Source organism: Solea senegalensis, linkage group LG4, assembly GCF_019176455.1.
Source record: "Solea senegalensis isolate Sse05_10M linkage group LG4, IFAPA_SoseM_1, whole genome shotgun sequence".
NCBI classification, from domain to species: domain Eukaryota; kingdom Metazoa; phylum Chordata; class Actinopteri; order Pleuronectiformes; family Soleidae; genus Solea; species Solea senegalensis.
The window spans coordinates 19,730,831-19,753,581 of record NC_058024.1 but is presented as its reverse complement, the minus strand read 5'-3'; positions in this window follow the sequence as shown (position 1 = coordinate 19,753,581).

The window sequence follows — 22,751 nt, the reverse complement described above, 5'->3', positions numbered from 1 at the left end:
GAATAATCCACAAACCTCACTGTGAACAGTTTTCTTTGGAATTATATTCGACTAAAGAAACAGTCCCAATGAAAACTCTTCAGTCAAGTCTGTGGCTTATGTGGGGAACATGGTTTCTGGGAAGAGATGTTACCGTTGAAGTTTTAAACAACATTTTCTTTTCATGCTGTGAGCGAGACAATAAAAAAAGAATCTCTTTCTCCTTTATTTCACTTTGTGGAGGATATGATCTTATGGGCAGATATCGCAAAGCATAAAAAAAGGAACGCTCCGCATGGTGAGAGACCATGAGCAGGAAAGCATGTATCAACTTAAGTGAACTGTTCGTTTTTTTTTAAACAGAGAGATTCCACATCAGGAACTATCAAACATCAAACCTGCAGCAGCTGCATACACACAGATCGCACAAACCCATATCACACCCTATTAGAAAGACACATGGACACACAAACGCTGCAGTCACGCTGATTCATAGGCTCCGTGTACACATGTGGTCTGACGGTGCTGTTGACACTGTTGACCGCTGCCGAGGTAAAGAAAGGTTTCAAAGTGCCTGCCAAGTGAAAGCTGGCAACACATCTAGGGCGGGTGGGCTGACCAGAGTCCTGGCAGACAGTCAAGGGTGCACACACTCCTAATGCTGACACCACTACACACACAGGCAATGGCCAATGCAACTGGGTGAGTAATTTTATCACTGGTATAGTGTTTTTTATGGCAAGTTTGAAATGCATCATCGTGCTTATGTTAAGGTTCCTTTGCCAATTGTCAGTCGGCCTAAACCTGTTTTCCCTGAGCCACGCATTCGAAGCACCAACCCCGAGTTTCTCACAGTCTTTAGGCCGCAGTCTCAAGGTCAGGAAACACATTACGTTAGAATTAAAGGATAATTCTACTCTGTTTTTTCTACAATCTTGGTCTTGTTGCTGTAGTTTTCCCCCCATCATCCCAATCATTAAGAACACCGCACAAGTTAATTGCTGACATTTTTGGAACACTTCATTAAATAAGTCTCGTGAAACCCGAGCAGTCAGTGTGAGGATTGGTGAGGTTCTCGTCTCCTGGCGTTGACTCAATGCCAGGAGACACATCCTTCATTGGAGCAGTGTACGCTGCACCATTTACTGTCTAATTCAGTATTTTAAGATTTCAAAAGGCAAATTAGACATGCACACAGCACAATTTCAGCTCCTTAAACAAACAGACAAACAAACCTCTGCTTCTTGTCTATTTTTTGGCTAATGCATGCTACTCAACATTAAAGACAAACATTGAAATGTCTCTCTTTCTCTCTCTGATGTTAGAAAGGTAACAGTAACAGCACCAAATTCTAACAATGAGCTTCACCCCACGTCTCCCTCTGTGCTATGGTGAAATAATTAATACTTATGATCTCCCAGCTGTCTAAATATATTGACACATCGCAGTTCCAATTGTTCACACATTGCGTTTACTGATTATCTTGCCCATAATTTCTTTCTATCATAAAATAAATTTTTCATTAACCTTGATGAACTCCCTACATTATTTATTAGTGCCACAGAGAAATTGTTTGGGGATGTCAGGTTAGATATTTGATATACAATGAAAGTTGAGATTTTGACATCCAAAATTAAGCTAATCCATCTGTCCATGTCTGATGTGCAGCCCAAAAAATAATACCAGACTGACACTGACCCTCGTTTTATGGAACTGCAGACGTATGTGCGTGAACATAACGTGAGCACAACTCTCTGCGGACACGTGACAGGCAAAGTATGAAGAGGCCTTTTTAAATGTTAGTATTATAAACATCTGTGTCTCGCGTTTCAGGTCACAGTGAAACACCAAGAATCACAAATTACCGCGTGGTGAGGGATCGTTTCACTGACGCGGCCAACATCAACACTTTGATTGACAACAATTATGCATTAGCGTGTTACAAAAATGTAAGTTGAGCGATGTATTATATTAATTACTGAGAGAACTCAAGCACAGTTGAGTAACAATTAACAGGACAAGACACGTTTCTTCTTCTTTAGATGTGGCGTAGCTGATGAGATGTTGTCTGACTGTCTTGCCTGGACAGTCCAATGCTTGTTGTCTGGGCATCGGCGCTATTATTAGGGTCTAATCTGATTGTTGATCAGTGCCTTTGGCTGAGTGCTAACTTGCTGTGACAGACCCCACAGAGAGTGAAGAGGAGGGAGGACAGACGCCGCTGATCTCTGATCCCAGATCTGACAGCAGGCTCCCTCAGGAGGACACGGCCTGGGGTGTCAGCAGCTTTGATCCACTCAGGGTCCCTTCAGGAATGCTCACACACGCACACACACACACAAGTACCACACTCTGATGTCTATGTAAATGAATGCACATTTTAATCTCACCCTCACAACCGTTTTCCCTTTCCTGTCTCTAATACACACACATACACACACACGCAGACACACACATTACTAAGCCTGGTCTTCTGGCACACACATTCAGGAGCTGGCATTAGTTGCTTAAGAACACACAGCTCTATTTTATAATCAAGTAATTTCTCAATTCTGTAACTAATACCTCTCCGCCAAGCACGAGCTATCTGTGTGTGTGTGTGTGTTTGCTTGGGCACGTATCCTACATATGATACACACACACACACACACAAACGGACTGCATATTCTCACATAACTTTTGACTTAGTTTATTCATGCTGGTCATTTTGTGTTTCCATTACACCATGCCTCCGCAATCTCACATCGCCCCCTGTGGGACAAATGAAAAGGAGACAATAAAGGATGGAACAAACTGCATGTGTGTGAAATACGACCTCTGAGTCCAAGTGGAAGTCCAAAAATGTCTCTTCTAAGCTGACGGGTGGAAACAGCATGACAACAGAAAAAAATGAATACCATATCAGTGGAGCAATACTCTTAATACTTAGTACTTTAACAAAGTTTTGTAATTTTTTACCATTCGGTGGAAACCAAATGTTGTCCTGAATTATTTGAATTATTCACCAGTATACTAACTACGTACAAAGACCATGCAGTAGCGTTTATAATCTGAATGGGTTATGTCAGTTAGTGCTGATGCGGTGCATCCATGGTAATAATACACAATGCCTAATATGGACATCCTGGGGGTGTGTGTTTGTATGCAGGTCACATATTCAGGCTTTAAAAGTTGTTATTTTTCGTCTTCTTGTGTGTTGTTGATTCAAAGTTCATAAAGTAGCAATAATTGTGCAGAAGTCACAGAATAGACAGTTTTTATTTTATTTTTGTCCATAAAAACGAGCCAAGTGAACCGTGACATACTTTTTGCTCAGGTGTGTTTTATATAGTTGTGTTTTTTTCATCAGATTGTCTAGGTTGTGCTGAAAAAGAGGATAAAATACACTATATTGCACGTTCTTATAGCCTCTGTATATATGTATGTACATCTTAACATAGTAATGGATAAAAGCAGCCTCAATGCTCTGTGTTCTAAGGGTTAATATAATCTTTTTCATCGATGAAATGTACTGATGTGGTTCATTTGTACCGTTTTCCTGCCAGTTTGCTGACACGCTTGTAGTTTATTTCACCATGTGGGTGATATTATTTCAGGAATTCACAATATCTTAAATTCAGAGTCATAAGTTGGAGGCTGACATAAACAGTTTACCTCTTGGCTGATTGTAATAATGATAATTCAAATGATATGCCATGACTGTAACGCAACATGCTCACTGCTGCTGATTTAAAAAGGTGACTAAATTATTTTTTTTTTTCTCCCCACCATGTTATTAACAAAGTGCTTTTGGAGATTAATATTTTCTTCTTTTTTTGGTGTCACTGGTCAGGAGGTGATTGTTTCCTTGGAGCATTATTATATATCAATGAACGTTTACATATCTTTTTCAATGCAAATGGATGTATTTTTTTTTAAATATGGTCCCGTCTAAAATAAAAGAAATGATAAATCAGACTTTAGTGCATGGCAATGGCATGATTTACAGCAGATCTCGGACTCAGTGACCTGATGGTCCTTACACCCTCAGAAAAATCCAGTCCTCACTTCTTCCCCCTGCTCCTCCTGGGTTCAAGATGACATTGGCAAAAGTGTGAAACTCAAGACTGCAGTTGAGAGAATTTAACTGCATGGATTATTCAAATCCAAGTACTTCTGCAGAAGATTATGTCTATAATCTAACTTTGTATGGGTATATTAATGTTTAGGTGAATGACTCCGACACCGCATCATTCACTCACTCACCTCATTCGGGCCTGCTTTTATAGCTGCTACGTTATGATTTGACAAAAGCTGGTCGGGGATAAAGTTTAGCAAACAGTCGATATTAAGTTAGACAAACATAAGCATCTCATTTTGTGGTGAGCTAAAAGCACAACTTGAAGCCAAGAGTGAAGAGAATCCTTCCTGATATGTTTTCGCTAATGGAGATGGAAAATGAAAAGGATTGGAGCGACAGTGAATCCGCTGTGGCAACCTGCAGCCTGAGAATAAGAAAAAGAGGCTGTGGTGGGTAATCATCTGTTAGTGATCAGTGGGTTTTTTTTTTTGCTCAACTTTTCCCTGAGAGGATCTGCCAGAGACACACCATCTGGCTCCCACTGTCACTGACAGGAGACACTTTACTCCCTATCTTTGTCTCAGCTGCCAGTTCTCCTCTTCTGTGTGTGAAACAGTCCATTTTTAATGCACGTCTGTTTTTACACCTTTTTGAAGGTAGATAAAAGCACGTGAACAAACTGCTATTACAGGGAGTGCGTTTGACTGTGGCCTCCGTATCTATTTGATTTGTACACTGAGAATACTTTAATTGTGATAAATGACTTGCTCTACGAGTTTGAAAAAAGTCCAGACTACTTTTATTATATGTAGCAGGTAATATGTTACTCCTGGAGTTACTTATGCTTGCACCTCACAGGTGTTTTCCACTTTAACGCTGTACTAGTATCATCACCTAGAGCAAAAATGTAATTTGAGTGGTTTTAATATACCTTGAAAGTGCTTATCGGCCCGTGCCTGCACGCTACATTTATTTGTCATTGCACATTTATTATTTTCAGATTGTTTGATGTGCCACAGATCCCTTTTGTGTCAACCTCCCCCCGTCCATGGCTGCTTTCGGACATGAACTAATCTCCTGAGATTGAGCGGAGATTGTACGGAGGGGTTGTTTGTTTGAACATAAATATCTGCATTATCTGCAGTCACTCTGGAGGTTCTTCTACCAGCTCCCTGGTATAATCTCCTGTTAATGCTTGTGTGAGGTCACATAAGAACACAGCAGAAGAAACTCTAGAGCAGGGGTGTCAAACATACGGCCCGAGGGCCAGATCCGGCCCGCCAGAGGGTCCAATCCGGCCCACAGGATGAATTTGTTAAAATTTCACACTATGATTACAATCTAAACGTAATGTCAAATACAATATTTTTTTCTTCCAGATACCTGTGACTAAATGTTTGTGCCATTTTAGATCCAGTGTGATGTGTAAATAGTACATTTAGGCACGATAATGTTGAAATTGCACTGTTTTGTAAAAATATCCTTCATTAAATGTAAAACAAAGGAGAAAAAGTTCTTGTTGTTCAAAGGTTATTATGCTGTTATTTTACTATTTTTACTGGTCCGGCCCACTTGAGATAAAATTGTGCTGTATGTGGCCCCTGAACAAAAATGAGTTTGACACCCCTGCTCTCGAGAATCCATAGTGAGTGAACAGCCAGTGTCTTGCTTCCTGCCCGCTTTAAACCAGGTTCCAGCCCCTTCGCTAGGATCCTCCCAGTGATTCTCCTGCTGTTGTGAATGTGTCTCACTCAGACAAAAGACCCGCTGTGTTTGTCATATCTGCACGTCCTCATCCAAATAAGTCCTGATATTACCTGGAGTCCAGAGCCTGAAAAGTGCTCTCGTGTGGGTATTTCCAGCACTGTAGAAAGAGGGTTACGACACAGTTTGACCTCATCGTGACGCTGTCACGTGGGGTTCGTGTACCTGCTGATACCTCCAAACAAACTTATGCTGTCAGTCTAAATGGTCTCGAGCATGACAGACCATAACATTGGCTGTATTTCAGAAAAATATGAACCCATAATTTCCTTCAGCATTGACGCCACGCCACACTTTCAACCTACAGCTACTATTACAGTGTAGTAGACGCATCTTACAGAGTACCTGTAACGCAGACAGAATAACATTCCTCCTCTCACTTGCTGCATGACGTGTTTAGACATCTGCAGCAGTGGGAGAACATCAAACTCAAACACAGTGCCTATCTTATCTGAATATTTAGGAAACATCACAGTATCTCAGACCTCACCTGGTTTCACCACCCAGCTCTGTCAACACATCGGAAAGAGAAGAACCTATAATGAGATTTACATTGTTTAGTTTTGGGTGAAAGCTTGGGAAAACCCTGTTGTTCAGAGAAATTTCACTGGCAGAGGACAAAGAACAGTGTGCAGTAGATGTGGGTGCCTTTCTCTGCTCAGAAAAGGCAGGTATGTGAATATAGGATGATTAAAGGGCCTGGTCTTATCTGCAGCATCGCGTGTGCCTGTGTGTCGGGAAGGCGAGCATTTACCTCACATGTTGACTCTCAAACAAATGCCAGCCTTATTTCTGCTCTCAGTTTAGCTAAATACATTTTTAGACAGTTTCATTTAACATGGAATGGTTTCTTTTTTTGCACTTCCTCCCATGTGACCCAGGTGACATGATACTAATAATAACTTAACTTTTTTCTATATCATAAATAAACTTTTGTATTTCTACATTTTACGATTTTAAATAGCGAGCAAACGTCAGGCCAAGTTCACAAAGACATTATGACTTAATTACCAAATCTAATTTCAGTAACTCCTGGTAATCTGGTTACTCCTGCTCCTTTGCTGTGTGTACTGTAAAAGCAGATTTGTTTTCAGTTAGAGGAGATATCACATAATAAATATCCGACTTTTTAATAATGTGTTACTCTCAGCATATACAGTCATTTTATCTCGTGTTGCATTTGCATTATAATGTTTACAGCGTTCTTTAACTCAGTACAAGTGTTTCCAATTAGTTCAATGTTTAAATGACTCTGTGTCTGCTTTGGACACATGTCTTGATTTATGCCGTGTGAGGACTTCTTGATTTATGCTGCTTTGCCACGTCATTGAAGTCACGTCGATTCTTTGTCCCGGAGTTCATCCAAACTCCAATTAAGATAAAGCAATTTCAGCATAAGTCATTTCATTGCAGCAAAGCGCTGTATAGTTTCGGCACTGCCGCAATTTGAGAGGCTTGTTTGGCACGAGCGGTGGAGAAAATGTCTGTGAAAGAGCAGTATTTATTTTAAGAAATAACTCAACTTAATAAGTGAATTAAAATCTGACCCCTGCGGAGGTTGTGGGGGTTATGGCCGTGACAGATGTGGGCAGGAGTCACATCTGGTTGGTATGGTGTACAAACTAGAGCTAATGGGGTGAAAGGGTGAGGGTTTGAGGCTGGCAGATGTCAGGAGAGGCCGTGTCTGTTATTGACATAGCTGCCATCTTTGGTCTTCTTTTCATCCGTCAGCTGGAATTGACGGAGAATCCCCACTGCTTTGTAATCTGACCCAGATGATGGATCTCCTACTACAGAGAATGTGCACACACGCGCACGCAGACACGTATAAAGGAAATACTTTAACACGCGCGCACACACACACATTAGCGCACCATTCTGTTGCTGCTGTCATCTGCCATTTGGATCCATATCAGTTGCCTTTGCAAATCTGCCCACATATTATTTTACCCGACTTCAGCTGGCAAAAGAAATTTTGTCCCGGTCTGTTAAAGGGAACCTGACATGCAGAAGTTATGTTGGATTAAATCCACAGGCCGAGCGGAACATTTTACAGGCAAAACTTGCTCCTTGCTGATGATTCACGAGCGATGTAACTCGTATCATCGTGTTCTTTTTGTATCAAACTACCTATAAATGTCCAGAGATTACATCATGGTGTCCTGTTAGTGACCTGAACATGGTGGTGGTGCCGTGTGAGACTGACTGTGTTTACTTGAATTATTCTGCCGAACAAAGAGACTTTCCAGTTTTAAAAGCAATGCCATCGTGCCTTGTGTGGTAAATCAAACACACCTCAAGTATTTCAAATGACCTGGCTTGGTTATGATCGTGTCTCATATCCTCTAGTTTATTAGCTAGCTGCATTCAACTGAAGGAAAGAAACAGAGAAGCAGGGAGGGGAGGGATGCAGAGGTGGCAGTCTCATGACTTGTCACATTCCACTGGAGGTCTCTGCAAAATCTGGTCCCAGTATGTTTGAGATTAGAGAGAGACATGAGGAGGCTGGACGAGGTGAGGGCTGATGCTGAACATAGATAGAAACTTCTGAGAGCAGTGACACTAACAATTTCACTAACTTTGATGGTGACCTGATGAGGAAGCCTCGGGCAGATTGTATTTAAATTCATTAAACATATGCAAAAAAGACATATTGTAACGTATAAAGCCAGATGAAGAGTGAAGGGAAGAACCTTTATAGTGTTGATATTACATCACATGAAAGCAGACATTATAATATGCAAACATAGGGATAATTTGTTTTATTTAAACAAAACAAAAATGAGGGCAACTAATGGCTTCAGCTGTGTGCTTATATAGTGCTGCACATGTGATCTCAATGTAGTTTTATGTATTCATTAAAAACATAATAACAAATAGACATATTATGTCTACTGAGATACAGGCATTACATTTTTTTTTTAAAAGTACAGAAAATATATAACACCATAGACCACAACAGACATTTTCCAAAGTGGAGAAATCAAATTAGCTCTTGTTGTCAAGGACAAGAGACAGAAAGAAAGGGAAGAGACGAGGGAGGCATTATTAAAACATTGTGGATGAAGAAGAACACCAAAGAAAGAAGGATTACCAACAGATAACAATTGATTGATTAATTTAATTTAATTTGGCTAACCTGACGGAGATTTGTTCACTGTGAAAATACGATCAGAGTTTTTCTTTAACCTGAATAAAAGTTACATTTGGCACTGTAGTGGAGTTCCTATTTATTTCACACGTTTCCTAAAGTGTTGTTGATGTAAACATGCTGTAATCCTCTGAACAGATTAGCTGATTACTTTCTCTGTCTTTTAAGTTGTGTGTACTTTGTGGGAGGTGCATATTCCCTGCTTTGTTTACCAACTTTGATCAGTGCTTAATGTCCATCCATCTCTCCACTATACCGCTTATCCATTCAGGGTCATAGGGGTGGAGCTAGAACCCATTTGGGCGATTGGCAGGATAAACCTTTGACAGGTTGTCGGTCTGTCACAGGATCAACATACAAAGACAAACAACCATTCTAACCTCCATGTTTGGTCGGTTGGAGGAAGCCGGAGCAAGAACATGCACGTCCACGTCCACACACTCGGCCTCTCAGTATTAATAGTTTGAGTTTGACAAACTACTCTAAATGTTCTCTGTGACAACTTTATTGGGTGATAATTTGTCAGCGTTGTGTGTACAAATTATTCTGCTCCTCCCAAGTGGCCTAACCCACAGTTATTTCTGCCCCGAGTCCAAACGCGCGGTGTTAAATAATTTTATGAGTGGACATTATCTGCAGGATGTCTCTGATTTATACTGTCCAACAAAACGTCCGCCGTAGAATCAACACGTTTAAAACAGAGAACTTTAAGGGCAGCACATATTTTTCCCCATCTTGATAAAGTTGACAGCTCGTATCTTCATCTCGCCCTAAAAATCGGCCTTATCGGAAATGATGTATTAATATTTGACACAAGCACAGACAGTTTTCGTATTGCTATCACAGTTTTGACAGATTTTTGTTTCCTAGATACAGCTCTCCACTCCCTCAAACACGGAGAAACAGAACATCCTTTTGGATTCTCCTCGTGCACTCAGCTGGTGATAAGGAGCTGAGGAATAAGTTCTGTTGAGCTTGGAAAAAGCCTTTTTCCAATGTGCGCATGGTTTTAAACACCCGTGCGGCACAGATGTAATCATCGTTGCCTCCATGTTGTGCCACTCCAGGTCTGTAACTGACTTTGAGATACTGACGCTGACAGATGTAGTGAGAGCTGATAAGGATGGAGAGATAAGCGGGGCCAAGGACGAGGGCGAGCGAGTGAAACCACAGCAGTGATTGCGTGACGGCTGAAGCCTTGAATAACTCTCTAATGTCATACCTGCAGACAGGTGCTTGGCATGGCAGAACGTGCGTGTGAGGGTAGTAGAGGCGGGCAGAAGGTGGGTGGGAGTGAGGAGGACCTTCCCAGTGGATCAAAGCAGGTCATGCTATTCTTCCTGCTTGCTCCCTCCACCACCATCCCCACCCCCACCACTCCTCGCACGCTCCCTCCTCTACTGGTCTGGAAACGATAGATTTCATTCCTGCTTTGATTCCTGACGAGGGGAAGTGGTGTGGGATTACCAGGGTGGGGCCTGAGCATGTGATGTGATGTGGAACTAAGAGGAGAACACAGGACCTGTCTGGTTCATCACGACACTCAAGATCAAAATGAGCAAAGTCTCATGTCACAAACCAAGAGTTGAATTTTCTCGTCAACGTTTCCTCGACTGTGTTTTTACCTGATTTCATTCTTAAGTCCCATGCAAAGAGGAATTTGATCATATTTACCTTGTTTGAGTTGCCTTCACCCGGATGCTTTGTACAACTTTATGCCACGACCAAGCACCTTGTAACTCCTTGTGATTATTGCTGCATTTGAGTTAAGAAATTCCGAACTTGTACTCACGACATACACGTCATATACACAGATATTCATATGAACATTTTTTATTCTTTATTTTTATTCTTTATACTTTATTCTTTATTCTTCTTCTGCAAACTTCTGGATCTTCCCTGAACTCAGAGATTTCAGGGAGCTGTGAATTTGACGGGGGGGGAGATTTAAATGAACGCAGCATTCTTATGCACAGGGTTTGGTGTTTCCTGTGGTTCTCAAATGCATTAAGCTATACAGTATGTCATTAGGCCTTAAAAACGATGCTGGTTTAAGACGTGTATATAGCCTACTTTTTGTTTACTTCACCTGCTTTGCCTGTGCCTCATGACATCATGTTTGTTCTTCTGCAAAGTGAATTGTCTCTTGTGTCTTTTGCTGCTTTGTCCTCACCTTTTCTCCCACATTCCTCTTATGGTCCGAGCATATTTGTTCCAGCCACAGCATTGTTCCGTGCTCATAATCCTGTAGTTATTTCAAGGGTTTATGATGTTTAATTTATGCAAACGCCTCTTTACCGCCACAATTCCCATCTGTGGAGTCTTTATAGAGCTGTTGGACGGGGTGTATTTACGACTCTAGTCCCTTTATGATTTCTCTACTGTAAAGGAATAACAGCCTGGCAAGTTGAGGTGAAGCCCCCCAGACCATTATTTACTGTGGCGTTGTACCTCAGAGACTCGCAGCCGTGATACGGGGCAGAAGGCATGAGGGAATTAAATTACACCCGAAATTTAGTGATCCTTCAAAAGAATAGGCTCCCTTGTTGGATAGGTTTACCTATGTTTCAGCGATGGAGACCACCCTCCCACCCTTGGAAACGTCTTTGCAGGAGTAAATGGCAAGAACAGGTCAGAGGGAGCAAGTGAAAAATTCCAAATGAAGCTTGGAGGTAGTTGTGGCTGCAGTGTGCAGTGACATGTCGGCTCCTGTAGGTTTTGGTTTAAGAGGGAACGGCTGATGTCTAATTACCTGTTGAGATGTGGTTTGGATTAAAGCAGCCCCTGTGACACTATGTCTTTCTTCTTGATGAGGAAATTATAGCCTATACCGCCGGAGCTCATATTCTCTTGATTTGCATCTTGAGGTCTTCACCTGCTCCCATGCTTCTCTGTACTTTTAAATTATGCGGTGGGGAAAGAAAAGAAAGAAAAGAGAAATCCCCCCCTCATCAGCGCTGGAGGTTTATTTTCTCTGCCTGGAGGAGCTGGAGGTTTTGGAACCTCAAATTCACACATGAGAAATATTTTGATTAGGTTTGATAATAACACCCCATAATACAAAATGGATCACACAAGAAGACTCTGCACCTCCTGGCTGCTGAGACATCTGCGCTGTGTCTCCACAGATCACTTATTCTCAAGTTTGTGTGTTGGTGAGTAGACCAATGAGGTCAGACAGTGTGTGTGTCTGTGTACTTGTATTTATTACCTCTCTGGCATAAACACTGACCCAAACCTGGTCCGAATGAAGCAGCAGCTAATTTCTAAGGAACTTTAGAACTAAGATTAGAATTTTGGTGGGGTTAAGGTTAAGGGTAAGGTTAGGGTTAGGGTCAGTCCAACCTGAAATGAGTTTGGGCTGTCCAAATTAATTTAAGTCAACATGACTCCTTGAAAGGATAGCTGCATGAACCTGTGCGCGTGTATGTGTGTGTAGCAAAGAGGGCAGATAAAGGGCAGGGAGGATTATCAGGCTGCCCTTGATAACACACAGGTGGCTGATCTCGGGGGCTTAAGGTCTGACGCTGTCCCACAATCCACCATTGCCTACTCTGTGCACACACACACACACACATACACACAATTCCTGTTTCCGGTGAGGTGCAACATCATGTCAGAGCTCAGGTTACGGTCTTGGTGTGCAGCTTTAGGGTTGTGCGGCGTTCGGGATGAAACAGATAGTCAATGTAAAATTCTGCCAGTTCGTGTGGAGGTAAAGGGTTATTGATAGAAACTTTATTGTTTGAGGAATATGTGTGACTGCCTCGGGATCCCTGTTTGATTTACAGCTTAACGACCTGTTGCCTAACACATAAATTACGCCATAACAGAAGAAAAAGTGTGGAGCGAGAGAGAGCGAGAGAGAGAGAGAGAGAGAGAGGGAGAGAGAGAGGGAGGAAAAAAAAAGAATTTTATTGCACAAACAAAATAAGCAATTACTCTCTATGTCTCTGCAGCACATTCTTAAGTGACAACAATTCATCTTCAATTTCACACCAGAGTTTTACAGTGTCAGACCCCCATAAAGTGCTTGAGTAAACTAAAACTCTCCATGGTTGCTGCTGGTGTTAGTGGTGGGGGTGAGAGAGAGAGAGAGAGAGAGAGGGAGAGGGAGAGAAGGGGTTGACATTTATGGATGAGGTTTTCCACCATCTCTACTATCCGGTTTTTAAGAGTTGTTACCAGCAGTGAGCCCCTCTGTGTGCAGCATTAAGGGCCGAGTGTGGGGGACTCAGCTGACAGGATCTGGGGTGGCTGCACTGTATTCACGGAGGCTCTGTAAACTGCGGCTGTGATGTGCACATCCATCACGGCCCGGCTGCATGCTGGTTTTTAGGATGGAGGTGCATTTGTTATTCTGACACGGCCTGGGGGACCAGAGGGGGGAAGGAGAGGGAGGTCAGGATTAGGGGTGTGGAGCAAGAGCGCAAGTCGGGGTCACGGTTAGGGTGTCGGGGAAGAGTGGACGCTACAGACGAGGTTATCCAAGATAAGGGGATTCTTGTGGGGTTTAAGGGGGGACGAGGCTCCATGGCAGCGAGTCTTGTCGCCACAGAAATCTCACTTGTTCTTTTACAAGTCTCCGTGTTATTGAGGGTGGATTTGTGTAACAAGGCTTTGAGGTTATGATGCACGGCGTTTGCAGGAATTTGATTAACAAAGCAAAACATAGGTGGAGACTCAATGAGGTAAAACCCAGAATATTTATTGTGCTGAGAAAATGACTGGAAAACACTGTTGCTAAACTGGATCATATTTAAGAGTTGTTTTTTAGATTCAATCTCTCTGGATTATCTTAAATTTGATCACCCTAGTGTGTCAGTACATGTGTTTTCTGCTCCCATGATTCAGGAATTTTGTATCTCTGTTTTAAGAGGAATTTTTAGATTTTCAGCCAAATGAGTTTGACACAAGCAGTGCACCCTCCATGCTGAACAGGAAACAACTACTTAGACAACATATACACTGTTATACATGTACAAGTACAGAGAAAAACACACTGCTGTGAGTGAACCTTCTCCATGATAGAGTAATGGACAATAATAGCAATAGAAATAGCTTCCCTGTGCCACTTGCTACTGAATTCCAACCTGTTTGACCTTTTGAACCACACCAGCTCTGCAACCAGCTCAAATCATGACCTTTATGCAACACCACACTAGGGAGTATATGAAGAAAATGTCAAGAACGTTCAGTGTGTTTGATACAAATTCAGGACATTGTTACAAGAAAGAGATATTAATATTTATAATGTAAAATCCATATTTATTGAAAACCAAAAACAAATTGCTTTCATTGTTTTCGATTTATAGGAAATGTCTGGAGGTGGGGGAGGATCCAAATCCTTTTCTGTAAAGTCATAAAACACCACACTTTAAAAAGATGCCAAGTCGATGTCGTGCACAGAAATTGGAACAGAAATACAGGCGTGTAAATACAATATAATCAGAGCCTAAAGTATTAATGTAACATTACTGAAAAACTCTGCAACTGATAATTACATTCTACCACTGGCATGGTCTAAAAACTTGGAACTAAAGAGGTTTTTAGTTTGTTTGTTTGTTTTTTTAAACTGGGTGTAAAAAGCCTTTAAACACAGACAAGGACCAGTAATGACAATAATGTAAAAATGATTGTTTTGTGTTGCGCTGCTCTCACCACCCTGTAATCTGCGATAACCTGGGTGTCTGGCGTTTGCAGGCTTGGAGGACAGGGAGGAGGGATGCTGACAAGGTAGATCAAAGCAAAGAAAGGGAGGAGGGGGGGACAGAGATTAGGTTGATGGAGGAGTGAGAGAGAGAAAGAGAGATTATAGGTCAGGAGTGGGGCTGTATGGAAAGAATGACAAGAAAACCACAGGTCTGAGCTAACAACCTTTCTCAGACCTTATCAGACCGTGGCACGTAGACTCTGCTGTTTGCATGATAGAAGGGACACAAGTTGACTTGAATGTCTTTGGATTATAATCCTCAATGTTGATTGCTTTATCAAATTTCATCCACGAGCCAATGGGATGTACAGAGTGTCAGTCACAGAGACACCCCCGCAGCAGCTAAACCCTTCAATCACACTTCATGACTTCCATTTGCTTGATGCAGGCGGCGGAAGAATTTCTGTCCATCTCAACAAAAATCATTTCCCGAGATTAAACCAGGAATAACTTAAACCCACATTTCAATGATAACCCACTTAAGTTTTGCTCTGAAGTGACAAACAAGATGTTTGTAGCAGACTTACATCCTCAGTTTATTCTAATGTGCAGTTGATTTAGCAATCAGGCGGTTTTGAACCACAAATAAGATTAGGAAATAGATTTAACCTTCTAATTTCTACAACCGCTAATGGATGTTCAGAGAGGAGGAGGAGGAGGAGGAAAGGATGAGAGAGAGAGGGGAAGAAAGGACAAGAAAAGAAAGAAAACAAGACGAGGGAAACGAGAGATGGAGAAGAGAGGAGGAAGAGTGTTGGATGTAAATCACTGTGAGATCCGTCTGCTTCTCACCACACTGCAGCTGAAACGCCGACGTCCACAGCTGAACATCTGTTGTGTTTGGCCGTGACATCCTCCTCTTCTCTTTCCCCTCACTCTCCTCTCCTCCTCAGCTGTTTGACAATCCCTCCCATGAAAGGTTTTATTCATCCCTTACATATACTGGATCTTTGACCTGTGAGAAGGATGAAGAGGAGGAAGAGGAGCCACGGGGGGGGGGTCTGAACATGAAGAGGAGGAGGAGGAGGAGGTTACAAGTATCCGAGCTCCTCTGTGAGAAAAGGATCGTCACATATTTTTCTCCAAACCCAGCCGTGTCTGGAGTGTGTACGACGTGGTTATTATGGATCACAGCTTTGCTGATTCAGAGATGATCTCATGCTCCTCTGGCAGCAGATTATCTTCCAGTTGTCCTAAATAGAATCTCATATTCTTGTTTTTCTGGACACATGAAGCGCAGGAAAAATTAACCATCAGTCCAGTAAAAACATTTTTGAAAGTGCCTGAATGAGCCTTCGATGAAAATACTTTCCTTGGAGGAATATTGAATGATTGTGGTTAACGGCTGCCTCACAAAAAAAAGCCAGATCTTTAGAGATCTTTAGAAGAGAAAAGGTGAAAAGGGGAATTTAAGCATAAAACCTATAGAAGTCACAAGGCCACTATGTTTCTCACAGTGTCAGCACAGATCAAGATCCAGATTTAAACCAAACATGCTCTTACTGAACGTGCTGTCTTGCAAGGTTGTGGTATGTGTTTTTGGGTTTTGTTGTAGTGTTTCCCCTCGTATGATGTTGACTGTCTCACGTCCCTGTCTCCTGTGCTCTTGTCTGTCTCCGGCACCTTGCTAATCAGCGCCACAGTTGCTCTTTGTCTCCTGCTCCTGACGTCCTGTCAGGCATGTCGTCCAATAATAACCCGGCCAGGTAGCTCAGCCATGTGGAATTTGACATTGTGTCTTGGGGCATGTCGGGCCCCCGGAGTCAAGAGTGTGAGTGGACGGTATACAGCCAGTGTCAGGACTTTCCAGAGAGCTGGACAGTCTTTAATGACTTTTATCGAGAGGAACTGCAGATAATTAAAGAACAGAAACAACTTTGCTGTATTTTAATTTATAAATCTCATAAAAAAAAAAAGTGCAAACAAATAATGAATTCAGCACAAAACACACAAACCGCATGGTCATCGACTTGAAGGAGTAAATCACACGTGTTTCAATACATACATTGAATTTATTGTATATAATATCATATTTCGATGAGTTTAAATAGATACATACAAAATACACTATCAGTTAAATTAATGAATTCATGAATAACTAAACAATACATTTAACAGTCAATAAATAATAACATTGCTACTACAACTACTACTATTACTACTACTACTAATAATAATATACAGCTTTAACATTATATTGGATACTGTTGATTGTTCATCAACGTGATCCCTAAATATACAGTACATAAAAACTGACACTGGAAAACTAGTTTTTAACTATTGTGCTCCTCAAAAATAGGTAAAAACAATTGGACAAGTTGATCCCTTTGACTTAATTCATCTTAACAGTCTTGGAACAGTGTGAATGTATGCATTTTCTCTGACCATTCCCTGTGTACCTGATGTTTTATTATGTAATGTCCTCATGTAGAATGACACTGAAAAAAGTTTGTACATTTTAAATAAAGGATCATAAACACATGCGACTCACTGAAGGCATGGCTGCTACACTGTACATTCCCCTACACTTCTCCTCAATTACCCTCCCATGTCCCTTCCCCTCTCTCCCTCCGAGGAGCCAAAGCCACTGGCTGCAGAGGCGCCGTGAGAGTGATTCACGAGTGGTGCGGAAGGGAATATGCACGAGAACCACATGCTTCACACACTCGTGTAAATGCACACATATTGACAGGTGCAACGGAGGAGTACGTGGCACTGAAGGAAGCCCTTGTTAATGTTGGCACCAGACTCCCAGCTGTGTCCTGTCACCAGTGGACGCTGTGTGGTCACTGGCTGATATATGGGCTTCTGTGTCGGAAGAGACATGCCAGCACATGTAGGGGGAAGCAGTGCAGGAATGAGCGCAGACGAACCCTGTGTCTTCCAAGGGTCAATAGCAAGTATTAATTCTGATATCTAGCCTTCATGTGTGGAATTTTCAACCCACTCATTGTTTGCACTTTAACTTGTGCGTACCATCAGTCATTTCTCCTGTTGTTGTTTGACAACTCTGTCCTCTGTGTTGTTTGGTCATTTATTTGTTGAGGATGATTGATTCTGACTAATTATCCAAACATAGTTTGTTTTCAGTGTTATGGAAGTGTAATATCCTTTGATGAAGATTTCAGCTCCCTCTCCATCGTGGACTAAGAGACACTGTTTCAACAGTTTTCACTCACTCACTCACTCACTCACTCACTCACTCACTCACTCATCTTCAACTGCTTTATCATCCACATGAGGGTCACGGGAGGCGCTGGTGCCAATCTCAACAGACATGGGGCATAAGACAGGGTCACACTCTGGACAGGTCACCAGTCCATCACAGGGCCACATAGAGACAAACAACCATCCACTCTCACTCTTACACTCACGGTCAATCTAGAGTGTCCAGTTGACCTAATCCCTATATTGCAGCTTTCAGAGGGACTGAAATGTATATCTCTGGTTACTTTTCTGGTTCATTTTTAAAATAAGCACTGTTTCTCATGGGGAATTTTTAAATTCCTTTTGTTTCTGTTGTTTGCAGGCTGTATTGAAAATAAATCCCAAACTGTATAATATTCACACTTGAATTACCATCACCTGAAGATGTTGTGGTCCTTTATCTATTCTTAGTTAGAACTTGCGTAGATTATTTTCCAACTTTTGTTCAGAGGTTCAGTTAATGCCCCTGCACGCGTGTGTGTGTGTGTGTGTGTGTGGGAAGAGTTGTGTGTCTTTTACCCTTAAAAAGGCCCCGGACCCCCCTCTCTCTCTCTGTGCATGTGTGCACGTGCGTGTTTGTGTTTGGTATGCATGTGCAAACATTTATGTGTAACTAGAGGAATTCAGTGGTGCCTTTCTGTGTGTGTGAGTGTGTTTGTGTCTGTGTATTGCAGATAAAATCAGTTGAAGGTATTCCTGTACAGAAATAAATTTCCCATAACCAGGCGAAGGCAAATACATTATGTTCAACAAACCAGGAACATGTAGGCAAAGGGCAGTTACATGTCAATGGACATTCATTGTGCTTCTATATTTACTTAGATTCATTCACACCAGTGACAGTAAAGTGTTTATTCAGGCTGGTGCTGAATAATTGAGCCCATGCACAGCCTTATATTGTTGAGCCAAAAATGCAGCATTGACGTCAGGAGTCACATTTCAGATTTAGTTGGGAAAAAAACTGTGTTTTTACACACTGCTGCAGTCACACCTCAAAAAAAATACCTGCTGAACAATTGTTTAACAAGGGGGGAAAATGTCAAGAGTTCTTTTCCAGTTTTAAATTGAGAACCACATAAACAAAAGTAATCTGGATTACGTGGATGAAGATGGATTTGAAGGCAATACCATGTATGAAAAGTTCTACAAATGCAGACAAATTGTTGTCTTCAGGGAAACATGTCGTACCATCTGACAAACAAATTCACTGTTCAGACCGTTTCAAATAAAGACCAGAAACGCTTTCTTCTGATCTTGACTATTGTATTTCACACTATTTGTTTTCTTTATAACAATATGATTCCTAAATCTTAAACTTACTTTTTGCCTCTGGGGAAAAACATTCCCTGAGTAGCTGGACTGCACATTTTCAGGTGACGTTCAACATTAGGGACCAAACTCTGAGCTAATACATTCCTGGCCCTTGCTGGTTTGCCGTCTGCAGCTGTGGGGTTTCTGGCTGGTTGATGAATGAACCAATAGCGACCTGGTCAAGTGATGAATGGACCAATGGAGGATGATGGATCATGGTGGAGGGAGGGGGGTTGAATGTGAATGTAGCAGCAAGACGTTAAAATCAAGTCAACAAGATGGAAGGAGAGGGAAAGGAGACCAAGAGAGATAGAAGAGACAAAATGCGACAATAGTGATTGTAACAAGAGGAGAGCTGACACATGGTGGCAGGATTTATGAGCAGGGGAAGAAGTGTACGAGAAATGTGGGAAGACACAATGACAGAGAGGCCAAAAGAAGTATCAACAAGTCTACACACATGACAGATAATATAGGAAACTTTATCTATTTAACTTTTACCATGTCCACTTTTTTTAGTATTTTTGGGGCACTTTCTCTACATTTCACTACATATATTTTTCTTTACTTGTGTGCATAGTGGACATGCTTCATTTAAATACATTATTTACCTTTGATCCATCCATCTTCTACCGCTTTATCCTCCACATAAGGGTCGTGACATAGTGCGATAGGCGAGGTACACCCTCCACAGGTCACCAGTCCATCACAGGGCCACAAACAACCATTCACTCTCACATCTACAGTGAATTTAGAGTGTCCTAATTTACCTAATTCCCATATTGCATGTTTTTGGTCAGAGGAAGGAAACCCGTGAGAAAACCCACGCACACACGGGGAGAACATGCAAACTCCATGCAGAAAGGCCCTTGTTCTGACGGGTCATTATTTACCTTTAATACTAAGCAAGCACTGACTGACTTTTACGCAAGCAGAAAAGTGAATGTGTTTTTTTTACTTGAGTACAATTAAATAAGATGTTTGAGTGCTTGCTCCACTTCTTACCATGCTTTTATCTACTAAAACACAGCTTAAGACGATGGTAAGAACATTAACTGGTTAGAACAATGCGTTGGCCCCACAGCGGCTAGAAAAAGTGACATTTGACTTGATTATTGGTAATGGAGGAATAATTCCTCGTCTGTGTGGATCGTGAATCGTCTGTTCTAAATTCAACGGCAATCATTTCAATACTTGTTGAGGCATTAAAGTGAAAACCACAAATGTGAAACTCATGGTTGTGCTGGAGGAAATGTGGGAGCTTCTTCTTCGCCGGCTTCAGGATTCGTCCTCTGAACACTGAGAGTGGCCATTGCCACTCCAGTTGTTAAGACGTTTGACAGAAAGCTGCTGGTGGTGTGCGGTAAAAAAGGTCTGTGGGTCATCAAAGTCGATAGTAATCATCTGCTGGGGGACTAAGTGTGTCAGTGCATATCCATCCATCCACCCAATACTTGTTAACATACATAATAGTTAGAAAAAGCAAGCGACAAAAGAAAGAAGAGGAGTGTACGTGCATAGAAATCCATCAATGCCATGACAACATAACCACGCTGAATAGAATGAAGTACAAGACGACACATTTGCCTGGCAACCATTTGAAACAATAATAACAAACAGACACTGTTTTTTTTGTTCATCCTGAACTCCTTAAAACCAAACCAATGAAAGGCATTAAAAGGATTAAAAAAAAACAAAAAAAACACTGTTTTGAGCTCATACCGATGAGAGATTAAATCCCCTCTTGCTCTGACATCAAAACAGTGGAGAATGCGGGGCATATTTTCAGGTCTCTTGAAGATGTATGTACAGGTTTTCATGCGTATCAACACCGCTCTCTCCTGCAAGTCAGAACTGAGCCACCGACGTAATTTCTCCTGGTATCAGTAATAGCTACAGGGTGCAACTTCATGCCACAGAGAGCTGTGTAATCTGTGGCAACTTGGCAGGGAAACTGAAAGACTGTCATGCAGGTTTGGCTCCACACAGCTCTGTCAACACAGTCAACAAAAACAGACTGACTAAAGTTTGGGGGGATATCTGCACACCTGTTCATCCTCTCATATCAAAAAGAGTCTCTTGTTTCCAGCCACACACATTCACCACTGCAGCTCCTTCAGTATCTGTGGGAGTCATTAAGAGCAGCGAGCCACAGAGGAAACGGAGAGCACTGTACTAGCCCGTAGATGAGTAATCGTCAGTGTTTGAAGTCAGTCGATGATGGAGAACATGTGGGCACAGCGTCTCACCTTCAATGTGAAAAGAATGGAAGAAGAACAAGAGAAGAGAAGAAGCAGGGAGAAGACCAGCTCATTCTCTGCCATCTGGACTGACGAGTGGTGTGGCGCCAAAGGAAATGATTCACTTCAAGTAAAAAGTGAAGACGTTGTTGTTTAAAGGCGACATTGAATGCTTGTATTACACATATATGTTAGTTATGGAGGTCTACTTACATATTTTAACTTGTTGTCATGGTTAAAAACCTCCTAATCGCTGCAAACGAGCCGATCAAAATATCTCCTCACTGACGCTCTCGTCAGCCGCGCTGTTTCAGACCAAAATCACACCCCCCAGAACGTGGACTTGGGGGTGTGGACAGCCAACGAGAGCTTTCCCACTGTCCTGTGATACCTGGAAGTGACGTAATAGATAGGCCAGCTCTCAGATACACAGCTCCCCCACTGGCACGGTGGATGCTCTGCATCTCAGCAGCTACAACGAGAGTAGTTCTTCTTCTTCTGCGGTTGAATGTACGCAACCGGATGTACCCGGACTAGTGCCCGCACCAGGAGGCGCTACGGTGGTGAGAGGAGTGGTGAGGATTTCTGATGACGACATCAAATTACGGAAGTGCCGATCTGCTTCGCAGAGCCCAGGAAAACAATACAACACTATTTTCTCAGCAGTGGCTGAACTGTTTGTTCTGAAACTTTAGGGTTTCATAAACGAGGTAATGACGCAAATACACACACAAACGCAGCGTTAATTGGAGCTTCCGGTCTATGTGGCCTTTAATGGAGGTTCTCATTTTTTTTTTTATAATAACAGTGTAGCAAGTGCTTACTGCCAAGTGTCACAGAGGATTTGGCGGATTGATTAAGTCCATTAATTGCACTTGGAACAAAAGAAAACTTGTGTCTATTACACAATATATCTGACATAGATGGCTGCTGTATTCCAGTTATCTTTTCTGGCCGTGTGATTAATACAGGACAGACGACTTTTGTTCTGTTTTGAAATGTTACCTGATACAGTCCTCTTAAGGTCATGTTTTTTGTTTTATTGTGAAACTCTCCTCTCCTCTCGTGTCAGATCGCTTCACTTCCTGCCCCTGTGAGTCTTGATTGTCTGCCCCGCCCTAATTAGATTCACCTGTGTCTCGTTGTCTCCCTCCACCTCATGTGTATATAAGCTGTGAGCCCTTTCCCTCTGTGCCACTTTGTCCTTGTACCTCGGTGTGTGATGGTCCAGCTTGTTATTCGTTGTGTTTACTGACTTCTGCCTTTGCCTTGCCCTTTTTGTATTTGTTTGCCTGCACCGATTGAACTTTGTGTGCTGAACCACCC